The following is a 13043-nucleotide window of genomic DNA, read 5'->3' on the forward strand; positions in this document are numbered from 1 at the left end:
TGAAGACACTGACTTTATGGGCTTAATGGTGTTTTGAAGCAATAGCAGGAATTTTTAGAGTTCAAACTGAGGCCCAATTGCCTTTCAGGCATCAAGAAATTCTGCCAGAGCATGTGACTGTGTTGCTCAGAGGACTTCATGAACGACATTGAACTATCTTGGCTATGACTGCTGAAGCAAAAGATCAAGGAAGTTTTATGTGTCAGACCTGGGAACAGATGGTGGGAAAAAATGAGCTCGGATGAGGCTGCACTCGTAGCATATTTACTGTGACTTACTTTTGCTGTAAATTTCTGAGCTTCGAGCGTGTTTCTTGCAACGTTTAGACTCAGGCATGAAAAGACAGGAATTATCAGAAGTAAAACACGATCCAATCAAGAAAACTATCAAAAGCTTAAATCTGAATAAGTGTGTTTTGGCAGTACTCTGATAAATCTCTTATTTGAGAGAGTCCATGAATGAAATCACTGTCGCTAGCTATCCCCTAATTCATAAACAAGACATAAAACTGTTTTCATCTGCCCTATAAAGCAACAAAGAAAATACCACCCGCACCAATAAAACCTGGTCTAAATGCTCTTTTAAGGAGTTAAGCCACTTCTACATCTGTTAAATATTTTGAAAACAAGAAGTTACCATAATGTTCTTGACAACTGTAGTGACAGTATAGATTGGAATAAACCCAGATAAGTTCTACTATTTTTGTATTTTTTTTCCTCTTTTAAAGCTTCACTGCTTCCCTTGTCACAGAGCTTCTCAAGGGCAGGCACAAAAAGTAAAAACAAAAGTGAAAGTCTGCTTCACATGCTTGAGAGCATTTTGGTAGGCACCAGGCAGAGTTTAAATGTATGGATGCCAAAATGTTGCACCATCCCAAATCTTTATGCAATCTAGAAGCCCTTTGTGAGAGATCCGATTGGACACATTGGTACTGATGCGATAAACCATAACCTTCTAAACACTGAAAGATCAAATGAATAACACTCATTACCTCATCATCATTCCTCCTGAAAGTGGATGGGAGAAGTTAAACAGTTAATATTTTGTTCACATGAAGTGATAATGTAGGTGGTCTGGTGTTTGTGTATTGATTACCTAGACACATGTGGCACCAGGATTCCATATCTGAACAAGGCAAGTCATCCAAAGCAGTGTAATGGCTTTGGCAACATTCTGCTGAGAAGCTGTTGTTCCTGCCGTAATGTGGATGCTTCTTTAAAATGTGTCATGCACACTCTTTCATAAAACCAGCATTCCCTGATGGTGTCACTGTCTTTCATGGTCCTTCCATAATGTGTCCTTCCATAACTGAAAAATATGTTTCAGGGGAAGGTTTGAGGTGCAGAAGTTTGAGGTGTTGACTTGGCCTCCAATCTCAATCCCATTGAGGATCAATGCTATGTGCTGGATAAACGAGCCTGATTCATAAAGGTCCCACATTCCAATTTACGGCGCTTAAATGATCTGCGGCTTTCATATTTCTATGCTCACGAGAATGTAACGTGCAAGTTTGCTTCCAGTGGTGTCTATCGCCATAGAAATTTCCATGAGAGTTCTGCCTCTGCCTGATTCAACCTTTGAATGAACTTGAACCATGATACATTGGAGGGTTTCCACATGGAATTATGGAAACACGGATAGTTTAATTCAGCATGCTCAAGGAAAATCTAATGAGGAATTAGCAGGACAAAGAGTCTGGCTTACTCACATAAAACAGAAAGTTTTGATCAGAGGTGGTCTCTGCTTTTAATTATGGAGTGAATTAATGAAACACACAACTCATTAGGGGCAGCAGTCAGCATTTTCCTTTGGTTTTGCTGTATGCATGTGCTTTTACATGCATACAGACAGGCAAGCCCCTTACTCATACGTACATTTCCACTTTTATGACACAACTTCCCGAAAGCTTGGGTAATTATCTGTGATTAAATAGGGAGAAAGTTCACACCCTGGAAATAAAATGTTGTTAAAATGAACTTGTTCTCCCACGAAGCAACTAGAACAAGGCTATTTGAGTGAATTATGTTGGCACACATCATTTCCATCATTTCAAGTATTCCTTGGAAAATTCCCTAAGAAGGCCTAGTCCTCTACTGGATCAGAAAATAGCTTGATGAAGAAATAAAAGTGAATATACAGGCAAAAAGACATTAAAATAAAACCACCCAGCCTAGGTTATTATAAAACTATTCTTTCAGTCAAGCAGTAACATTAGAATATGCCACATAAACATTCACATCAGCGTAGTGTGACGGTTCATGAAAGTGTCAAAAACACTGAACACAAACAGATCTATTTCGGGGCTTTTCAACATAATTCAGCCTTGAAAATTCTTATTCATCCAGTCAAAGATAACGATCCCTAATAAATAGGGTAGCGCTGCTTTACCAAAACACATCCCATAATTCGCTGTTATGGCTGATTTTCTTTTTCAATTCTGGCCACTGGCTTCCCTTGCATTCAGTCACATTCCTCCAGATCGGGCCGGTTGTGCAGAGTGTGCGCTCCAAGCTCTTATGCAACCGAATACATCACCTGGCAAATCAAAAGACAGCAGTTACCCCATGCTTTCTATTTCTACATCCAAGATTTTTTTCTTTTTTTTTTTTTTAAACTAAACAATAGCAGTGTTACCAAAACTTTCTGTTGCTGCTAAAATGCATGTGATTGTCATTAGCGTGGAAAACAATAGTCTCCTGGTTTAACCCCACCTCACTCAACTCTGACCTGTTATGGTTTGCAAATTGTAACTCTATCCTGCAGAATGTCATACGGCGGTACAATACGGCGTGGAAGCTGACGCTGTACTCAGCATATGTGGACAGGATTGGTTTACGAGGGTCCAATCTTTTATTTAGTATGTGCCAAAGTGCTCATGTGTATGTGTGTGTACGCTGCAAGAATATGAAACTCCGTTTGAAAGAACGTCAGTAAAAAAAATTGCTAACCAGGCAAACCACAAATATGACTAATGAAGTTTGACTATACAGTCTGAATTTTGCGTTGCCTTTGTGGTTTTTTTACTTCATTAGATGCAAGGAAGGGTCTGTGTGTCCATATGGGAATGATATTTTATTTAGCAGATGTCAGTGCCCCTGGTCACACTTCTCTGAACAAAAAGACAAACAGTGGCAACCCAAAACCACAGGCCTGAATGGCTCTCTTGTAATAACCCTGACAGCATTAAAAATAAACGGGAAACATGGCAATTACCACCTATTAGAATCAGTCCTGCTCAGCTGCACAGTCTGCAATGAGTACATGGCCTTTGTGTATAGCATCTTTTTGTGTATCTTTCTTGACATTTCTGAAATAATTACACAAAATCTCTGCCAATTTTTTTAAAAAATTCAATAATTCTCAGAGCAAAATGAGCACATTTACGACATGTTTCTTACGATCTTAAAACTGTAAAGCAACATTTGCGCCAACATACCGTAGATTGAAAAATAAATTCAAGCCGTTGCCACGTCATGGTTCTTGTTAACGGGCACATTCAGAGCAGTAAGTGTTTACTTACTTTCTACTGAGGGAGGGAGTCTGGTTTGAAAGAAGTTGTCTCTTCCAAAAATCTAATATGAAGCAATATGCAATATGTGTCAAGTCACTGTTATTCAATTTTACCATTCAGTGAAAAAGCTTTCCAAATCAAGCTGCCATTGTTGTTTACATTAACGTGTCTCGAGTCACCGCTGTTTCAAACATTTCTGCAGCAAAAGCTTGTCTTTTTCTGGAAACGTCTTGAAAATGAGTTTGTTACTAAGAGTCATACATGCTGCCACAGTAAGAACTTTTTTTTTTGATAGCTTTCGTGTGTAAACACTTTGAGACTTCCTGGCTGGTTGTTTAGCTCTTTCCAACAGGAAGAAATCCTCCATCAGGTTACTCAGTCATTTAGGAATGGTTTATCATTAAAAGAGGCCATATAATCATCTCTTGAGTTTTATAAACGTACTGGGCCACGAAAGGCATGATAAGTCTAGTTAACAGGAAGACCATTTTTAACACAACTTGATTTCCAGCTAAAGTCTTCTTGAACCAAATATAAACTTACGTGATATTGCTGTTCTCATTTTGGCTTTTCTCTTCTGTTTATTTTTTCTCTTTCGCATCACAGCAATAAGACCAAGCTTCAGCCAGGAATGGATGGTGGAAGCTACAGCTAAACATTGTGAAGTGCTGAACAAATTAGAATGTCCTCACAAGGAAGATGTGCAGGAGAAGTGAAGTGGATAAATTTATGAATCAGCTTGTCCCGTACAAGTTTACGTGGATTGCCTAAAAACACCTTTTAAAACAAAAAAAATAGTAAAGATTCTAAGTTGATTTATGGTGTAAATGAATTGTGTAAAAGGATTGTTGCATTGCTTGCCTTTCTCCACTGACAGCTGAAAATCAGCACCAGCAACTGCAGTTGCTATGATAAGAATTAAGCTAAAAATAAAACAATAGAACATAGAAGTTTAAGATTTAGTTTTCTTAAATATAAATTTAAAAAAAATCATAACAATAGTAACATACCTAAACAAATTTTTATCTTTGGAACATCTCTGCTATAAGGCAGCTTTGGCTTTATATATTGTTTATCTCCAGTCATCTGCTTTGAAGCAGTACTGATTAAACTACTGTCCTCCTTTTGACACAGATGACAGAACGTATTAGCTGATTAGCATTACAGCAGGGATTTTCCATCGTCTGGCCGTCCCTCAAGACATCAAGTGGAAGCCCAGATACTGAGTTATAAACACATGCTAATAACCCTAGACACCTGTGAATACTTTAGAGTAAAAAAGGTTTTTCTCTGGATTATTCCCAAACAGACACACAATCATGTGCAGCTCTCGACAGTCAAGATCACATCTGCATCTTTAAAAGTGTAGAGGATGCAGTGAACTTTGTTGAGTTTCCATGGAACTATTTCCTCCAGTCTTTGTGATTCATCTCGAAATGTGAACAAGCACACACTCTCACACACATAATCCCTCGTGCAGACAGCTATTGAGGCCACCTGGTAACAATCAGCCAGGGCCAGGGGTTAAAATCATAGCTTCTTTAGTGTAGCAAAATTGGTAAACCGCAGGAGAAGACTGAATGTACTTGAGAGAAATATATAGGCACCCTTCTGTCAAATTTAGATCAGAGTTTGATGGATTAAAGACCCTAATTAATTCCTTTTAATTTCCGGTGTCAAATTACACCATGTGATACATTTCAGTAAATGTTCCTCATTGGTACATGTAGTTCTTAAGAATATGTGACTGGTAGTAAACAGGCCTACGTGAGGTCCCTCAAATGTAACTTTTATCTTTCTGCAGTTAAAGTGAAAATTAACCTCTAACATCACTCCATTTCCAGAATTTGTCCTCGCGTCGTTGTAAATGCTACTTTCATTCAGTTTTTTTCCTGCTGTTGAATCAGCACTGATCTTCCCACTGCTTCATGCTTTCTCCAAAATAGTAAATGTTGGTTTAAAAACATTTGAAACTCAGAGATTTTATTTTTTTTTTCTGTAACAGTTGCTAGTGTGATACATGTCAGTAAAAGTTCCTCGTCTGTAATTTTATTTCTTAGGAATATGTGACAGGGACTAAACAGGCTGAGGTGAGGCTACTCATATTTAACTTTCAGCTTTCCCCAAAGTTGAAAGTTTTTTACATTGCACAACCACGCTCCAAGAGTTGCTCCAACATGGGAAATTATTTTTTGTTACCTTTAATTTTATCCACTACTTTTGTCTCTGACTTGTATGCTGAATGTTTCTTGGCCCTAATGATGCTTTCCCTTCATCCATTATCTCACACACTTGAGTGTGTTCATTTAACAAAATATAGTACACCAGTAGTTGTTGAAGGTTCCATTACTAAAGCTTATAAACAATCAATGTAAACCACCAGTCTGTATTAAAATAGTTAATACAATTCATATTATTTATTTAGATTTGATGATTTGATGTGTGCACTGGATTTCTATCGATTTATTGAATGTGTAAATATTTATTAAACTGAAAGGCCATTCATGTTTTATTTAGGTTTTTGTCTTTTGTTGCACAAATTAAAAAATATATTCAGGCTATGAACCAACAATTCAATCAGTGAATTTATGTTTTTTTTTCTTAAACACTCCCTCTCACGGAGACTTACTTACATCTTCTGACAACTAGTGTAACTACACTTGTTTTTTATATGATGCAGTAATTGAATCTTTTGAGACAATTGGTTTGCATACATTTAAGTAAATACCACCTATTTTCCTGCTCCACATACTTAGCTAGCAGTTTGCCAATTAGCTTCCCAGTCTGAATTTCTGGGCAATGTCTTGATTCAGTCAAATCTTTTATCCTGTATTTCCTGAACTCTGATATTCTACTACATTCTACACCAAACCTCTTGCCTCTTTTCCACAGTTTTTTCACTTAGTTCCACGACTGCAGTGGATTTTATAGTCAATGTTAAAATCCAGCACAGAGTCTGAAGCGATGGAGGAAATTTACGTCAATATGGAACCTGTTGGACAAACTGCATCTAATCACACAGGTAAGAACAAAGTTACAGAAAAATCTAATATGTATTTCATTCAGTTTTGCTAATGTTAAGGTTTTTGTTAAGGTTGGAGCAGCTCCAAAGTTAGGCTCGGCCTCCTGCTTGGGAATCCTGAATGTTTTAATTCTGGCTGAACTCATAGGCCTCAGTGTACACAGTGAGTCTTCTTCTAGTCATCTTACAGATGTAAAATGAGTAAATTTTATGTTTCTGTTTTTTTTCTACTGATCAAATAGCAAGGGTTTAAAAAAGAATAAAGCTTGGTGACTCAAAGTGTTGCAGAGAGGTGAAACATTACACTATGTTACATGAGTTTGATTCATTTTCAGCAATGGCTGCATCTGCAGTCGTTTCATGTCTTTAATATCTCCTCTTTTTCAAACTATTTACCCAATGATTTATTGTTCAGTGTTACCTCAGTTTAAATTCTACAGGCATAACCAAAACCATGAAACTATTTCATAAGTCTTAGGTGAAAATATGGTGCCACTTCTTTTTTTGCAAACATGTTTGTTGATTTTTTTTTTAATTTTTTTTTTTCCCAGCTCATGACATGACAGCAGATTTTTCTGACATGGGCAACATTCTGACCGAGCAGAACAGCAAGTTTCTCTCCATGAACGCTAACTTCACTGAAACGGCTCCACAAGCTGAAGACGCTTTAAGGTTTGTCAAAACTTAAAAAAAAAATTGTATTTCTTTAAAAACTGAATTCTACTCTGAATTGTAGTGTATAACTAATACCTTTCCTTTTTGGTTTAAACGAGTATAATGTAAATGAACAACTTTCATTGATTTTATTAAGTGCTCTATCATTTGCGTGTGCTGAAAAACAACTTTGTAAAGCAAACTAAACTTTGATTCTTTTCTCCATACAGATCAAACAAACTTCAGTTGTTCCTGTTAATCCAGGGGCTGCGGAAGAAGAGAAGAGCAGATCCAGTAGTGATGGGTGACTAGGATTTGTGTTCACTGTGATATTATTCATTAACAATAATGTAGCTTATTAGTATGCTGTTACATAAAACCATAAACATAAATTGTACACTTCCAACTGTTGTGACTCATAAAGCAACAATTTTACCGGTTGTACTCCATGTTTTTTCTTTCTTGCTAAAACTCTGACACGATAAACAAATGTTGGAGGACGGTTTTGTGCAGAGGATCGGTTTAGCATGATGAGCTCTGATTGTGTCTTAATGTGACTTTTACTACTAGACTTTATGGAACTCCAGTTGTGTCCGGTAATAGTGGATTAAGCTCTATCTTGGTAGAATTATATTTCCAATTATTTACTATCATTTGTAATAAAGTGATGTCAGCACCATGGATTCAACAGTGAGGAGTTTGTTCTAGTCATCTTAAAGATGGAAAGAGTCAATGTTGTGCTGATTCTGAGTAGCTGAATGATTAACTGAATGACTTTTTATTCATTTCAGAGTTCATTAAGTGAGGTTATTCATTTTGTAGTGGTCCTAGTCTAAGAAAGAAAGAAACAAAGATCGAGAGCAGCAAATATTCATGCTAGTTCCACAGGCTTCTCCTGAAAATATGGATCAAATCAGTCATTACAGGGTAAAAGTGATTTGAAGAGGGACAGTGTATAAACAAGTCAAACTTTAACTTTAAACAAGTCAGAGACAAAAGTAGTGGATAAAGTTAAAGGTAACAAAAAATAATTTCCCATGTTGGAGCAACTCTTGGAGCGTGGTTGTGCAATGTAAAAAACTTTCAACTTTGGGGAAAGCTGAACGTTAAATATGAGTAGCCTCACCTCAGCCTGTTTAGTCCCTGTCACATATTCCTAAGAAATAAAATTACAGACGAGGAACTTTTACTGACATGTATCACACTAGCAACTGTTACAGAAAAAAAATAATAAAATCTCTGAGTTTCAAATGTTTTTAAACCAACATTTACTATTTTGGAGAAAGCATGAAGCAGTGGGAAGATCAGTGTTGATTCAACAGCAGGAAAAAAACTGAATGAAAGTAGCATTTACAACGACGCGAGGACAAATTCTGGAAATGGAGTGATGTTAGAGGTTGATTTTCACTTTAACTGCAGAAAGATAAAAGTTACATTTGAGGAACCTCACGTAGGCCTGTTTACTACCAGTCACATATTCTTAAGAACTACATGTACAAATGAGAAACATCTACTGAAATGTATCACACTAGCAAGTGTTAAGAAGTACTTGTACCAATGAGGAACATTTACTGAAATGTATCACACTAGCAAGTGTTACATATTCTTAAGAAGTACTTGTACAAATGAGGAACATTTACTGAAATGTATCACATGGTGTAATTTGACACCGGAAGTTAAAAGGAATTAATTAGGGTCTTTAATCCATCAAACTCCAATTAAAATTTGACAGAAGGGTTGCCTATAAAGTATGATGCAGTCACCCTAATCGAGCTTAAACACCTTTAAAATGTTCTTATTTGCCTATTGGTTCAACCTCTGTGGCTTGCCAAGCTCTAAGTCAGAAAAGATAATAACTATGTCTTACTAACTCAACTGTCAAAAACTTTTCAAAAGAATATAAAGCCACACATTCAAGAATTTATGTGTGCTAGTCCAAATTAAACAATGGCAAGTTTAGAAAACAGTATTGTTCAGTTTGGGTTCAAACACACGTCAAACTTCGCTGTCAGCTAGAGGGAATCACAAGATGACATTTTAAATCTGAGCAAAAGCACATAAAGTGAGAAACGTTTAGCTAGATTAGATTTGCTGATGTTATAGTTCAAGCCAACATTTAAGTTAAAGTTAGCAATACAAAACCCATGGAACACAAGGTGGCCAGAACTGGATTCAAAATACCACAGACGTTTAAGCCCATTGTTAAGGCTCAAATGTCAATCTGCAGGTAAAATCTACAAGCTTCTAAAGCCAAAGATGATGGTGTTTTCCTTTTCCTGTAGTTCTTGTTATATTAAGCACAAAGGTCTGTATTGTTCTTTGTATCACATTGAATGTCTTTTCTTCCACATGCCCAGTAAACTGTGACTGTGACGGCTTTTGAGTACCCTGCCTCGCACCCGAAACGTTCGCAGGAGATAGGCACCAGCACCTTTCCCGACCCCTCTAGGGACAAAGATGGACGGACAGACGGACTGACTGACTGACTGACTGACTGACTGACTGACTGACTGACTGACTGACTGACTGACTGACTGACTGACTGACTGACTGACTGACGGACGGACGGACGGATGGCTTTTGAACAACATTGGTGACCAGTGTCAAAATGCTGGACTCATAAGTTCTCCTTTACTTTCAATGCGGAGGATATGGTGACCAAAGCGATGAGGCCCTCAAACTGCACATTCTAGTGCTCCAATATCCTCAGTCTGGAGTTCCTCCCCAAATGTGTATTTGTGTATTAAACATTTGACTTTGACTGAAAACAGGACACAGTAACTCTCAGAGCCATGTCACACTCTCCATACATGTTTCTCTCTTCGCCTGTACCTTTCCAACATCACTCTCTGCCTGTATTTCTCTTCTTATGTTCGTTTTGTTTCCCATTCAGGATGTAAACCAGACCTGGGTCAGATGATAACACAAAACAAAAACCTGTTGCTACAGCAATTACTACAATAAGCAGCTGTTAACAAAGAATAACATCTGCAAAGGGAGTTTATTGTACAGCACACCATGATGGGTTTGTTATGGAGTCCCTTTGCAGCACATTGAGACCTAAAGATATCAGTAAAACAAAGCAGCATGACAAAATGCAATTCATTCATCATGTACTATTTATTTCTGCGTTAATCCTTCAAAATTGCTAATTTTACTTTTTTTTGTTTTTTTACAATGTTTACAATTAGAACACATATGTATTATACTTAAATATGAGTATACTTTAGTTCTGTTTTCTCTTTTAGTGTAACAAACTGAATCACACATCCAAACTTTCACAACCCTGTTTCTCCTGCTGTTGTTTGACATGCTTTACTAGCTTAAAAATTAAAAGTAATTTTTCACACCTAATTACAAAACGATTACTATCCTGACTTTATTCAAACACATGGAACAAATTTCTGTCCTGCTTGAATGGATGTCCATCGTTGAAAGGAACTAGGCATTCATCCAGTAGCGTTCTCCATGAACGACAAAAGCTCTGGTCACAATTTTCTAACTTATTATGGTGATAGAAGATTGTTGTGGGAGCAATTAACAAATCACATACCTAAACTAATAAAACAATAGCCGATTAAGCTTTGATTTGACGTGGGTTCAAACCTAGTTCTGTGTATTTGGGACCGAGTAAACAGACCCAGAAATAATTGGGTATCTGTCAAGCTGTCCTTTTCCAGGTGCTTTAAAAAGCAATATTTCTTTTAAATTTGTCACACTTTGGATAGAGCTTAGATTGACTCCATATGGGTACACCCCAAACTGGGATTTGATGTCATCACTTAGATACATGAAATAACTACATTCTTCATGGACGGACATGAGTTTGTTCTTAATATACTCCACAAATGGACAGAATAAATTAAACACCCGAAATGTATTGGTGGGACTTGTGTGAAGGGTAAATCTAGACAAGCCCTATTGGGCAGTTTTCTACACAGTATAATTTGTGTTTAATTTTCTATTTTTGTAGGAAAAAAAAGAAAGAAAAAGGAAAAAACTGATTGCACATTTTGATTTCTCAAATACTGGATTTATTTTTAACTTTCCCTCTGCTTCAATAGATGAGCTCATAACCCAAAAACAATCATTATTTGTAAATCTTGTTTGCATACATTTGTTCCAGTTCTACAAGTGGAAGCTTTGAACTTGGAAGCAAATTTTATTTGTTGATGAAACAGTTTAAAAGTTTTGAGAGGCAGTGTTATTTATTTCCCAGGCACATAGCACAATTTCACTGTACAACCAAGTAACTAATAAACTTACCTCCAGTTGTTATGAAAATGCTATATACATCAAATATGACTTAAAAGAAATTTGACTTTGTATTTTAACCCCTTGAAATTGGACATCTGTCTATTTAAATACTCCTGCTCTTTCTGAAACTCCACCTTTAGGAAATCGTCACTTCACTTCTATAGTAATCCTTTAAAAATGTTTTTGCCAGTGTTGCACTGAGAAGTTTTTCATATAATGAGCTCAGCAGATGCGCAATTCCTCCAAGTGTTTGCTAATTGGTTCTGGCTAGTCTGAAGGAGCTGTATGGGTGCGTGGGTGTGTGTGTGTGTGTGAGTGTGTGTGCGTGTATGTGTAGAGGGGAGGGGGAAACTACCTGAGCTACCACAACCTCTGAGGAAGACTGTGCCTTGAAAGTGGCGCTCAGTCCAAGCAGGCTTTGTGCACAGCTGAATGGTTGCCATGGGAGATTAAAGGATTTCTCAGTGTATGAAAGAATCAAGGCAATACTCCAGATATGTTTCTGTGAGGGAACAACATCATTTTGTAAAGCTCAGAAAAGTTTTCTTATAGGTTCCCCCAAGTGGCCAAAAAAGTAGGATGATTAATAAGAAAATATATCATGTTCCAGATCCAAGCATTCACTTTGAATAGGTACAAACCAAGTATCTGCATAATTCTCCTACGTTTTTTGAATATGGTGTGAGGATTTGGTTTTTCTGTGTGTCAGTTTAGTTCCTGTGTTGTCTCATCTTGTCTGCCCTGATTGCTACCAGCTGTTTCTCGTTTTCCCTGACTACCTCTTGTGTATTTAACCCCACCAGTGTCTGTTTTTGGATCCTTGTCGTTGCCGTCATTCGTTTGTATCGCTGATTTAGTTCTGTGTCAGTGCTTGAGTTCCTAGTTTTTGCTCACCTGTGCTGCCTGGACTTTTATACATGCCTGTTATTTTTTCTTTGAATCATCAAATTCAGTTGCAGCCTCACCTCTGTTTTTGGGTCCACATTCAACACCCCGAATCATGACACAGCTGGGTCATTTCAGTGACATTTGAGATGTGGTTTGGTCAATTTTCAGTGCATGTTTGATCATTTTTACAAATCTAAACAATGTAATTCTGTTAGAGATACATGCTACATTGTTGCATGACTAGTTACTTGGACACCATGCTGTTCTAATGGTTTTGCATCACAGCAAGATCGTCTCTTGTTCAAATTTCAGCTGGAAAATTTATGAGTAGAGTTTGCATGTTTTCTGGGTATACTCTTACATCCTCCTGCCGTTCAAAAGCATATATGATACTTTATCTAGTACATCCAAACTGACCAAAAGCCAGAGTGTGCATCACTGTTTGACTTGCATATGCCTTTCTTGGCCCCAAATAGGACTTTCAATTTGTCATACGTTTACCTTGCAACTTGCCTCCAGATTCAGGTAAGCTGTCTGAATAGGATAAAAGTACTTTGACCTTAGGCAGCTTGCAGAAAAACTAGTTTGAAAAAACCTGTTTTAAAAAATACTGAAGACTATTAATATCCAAAGATCTTTTAAAGCTCAACAAATCTGATTGTGGAAATAAAATTGTCCATTAAACGCAAGTTGAAATTTACTTCAACAAAT

Source organism: Gambusia affinis, linkage group LG01 (genome assembly GCF_019740435.1).
Source record: "Gambusia affinis linkage group LG01, SWU_Gaff_1.0, whole genome shotgun sequence".
Taxonomy (NCBI): domain Eukaryota; kingdom Metazoa; phylum Chordata; class Actinopteri; order Cyprinodontiformes; family Poeciliidae; genus Gambusia; species Gambusia affinis.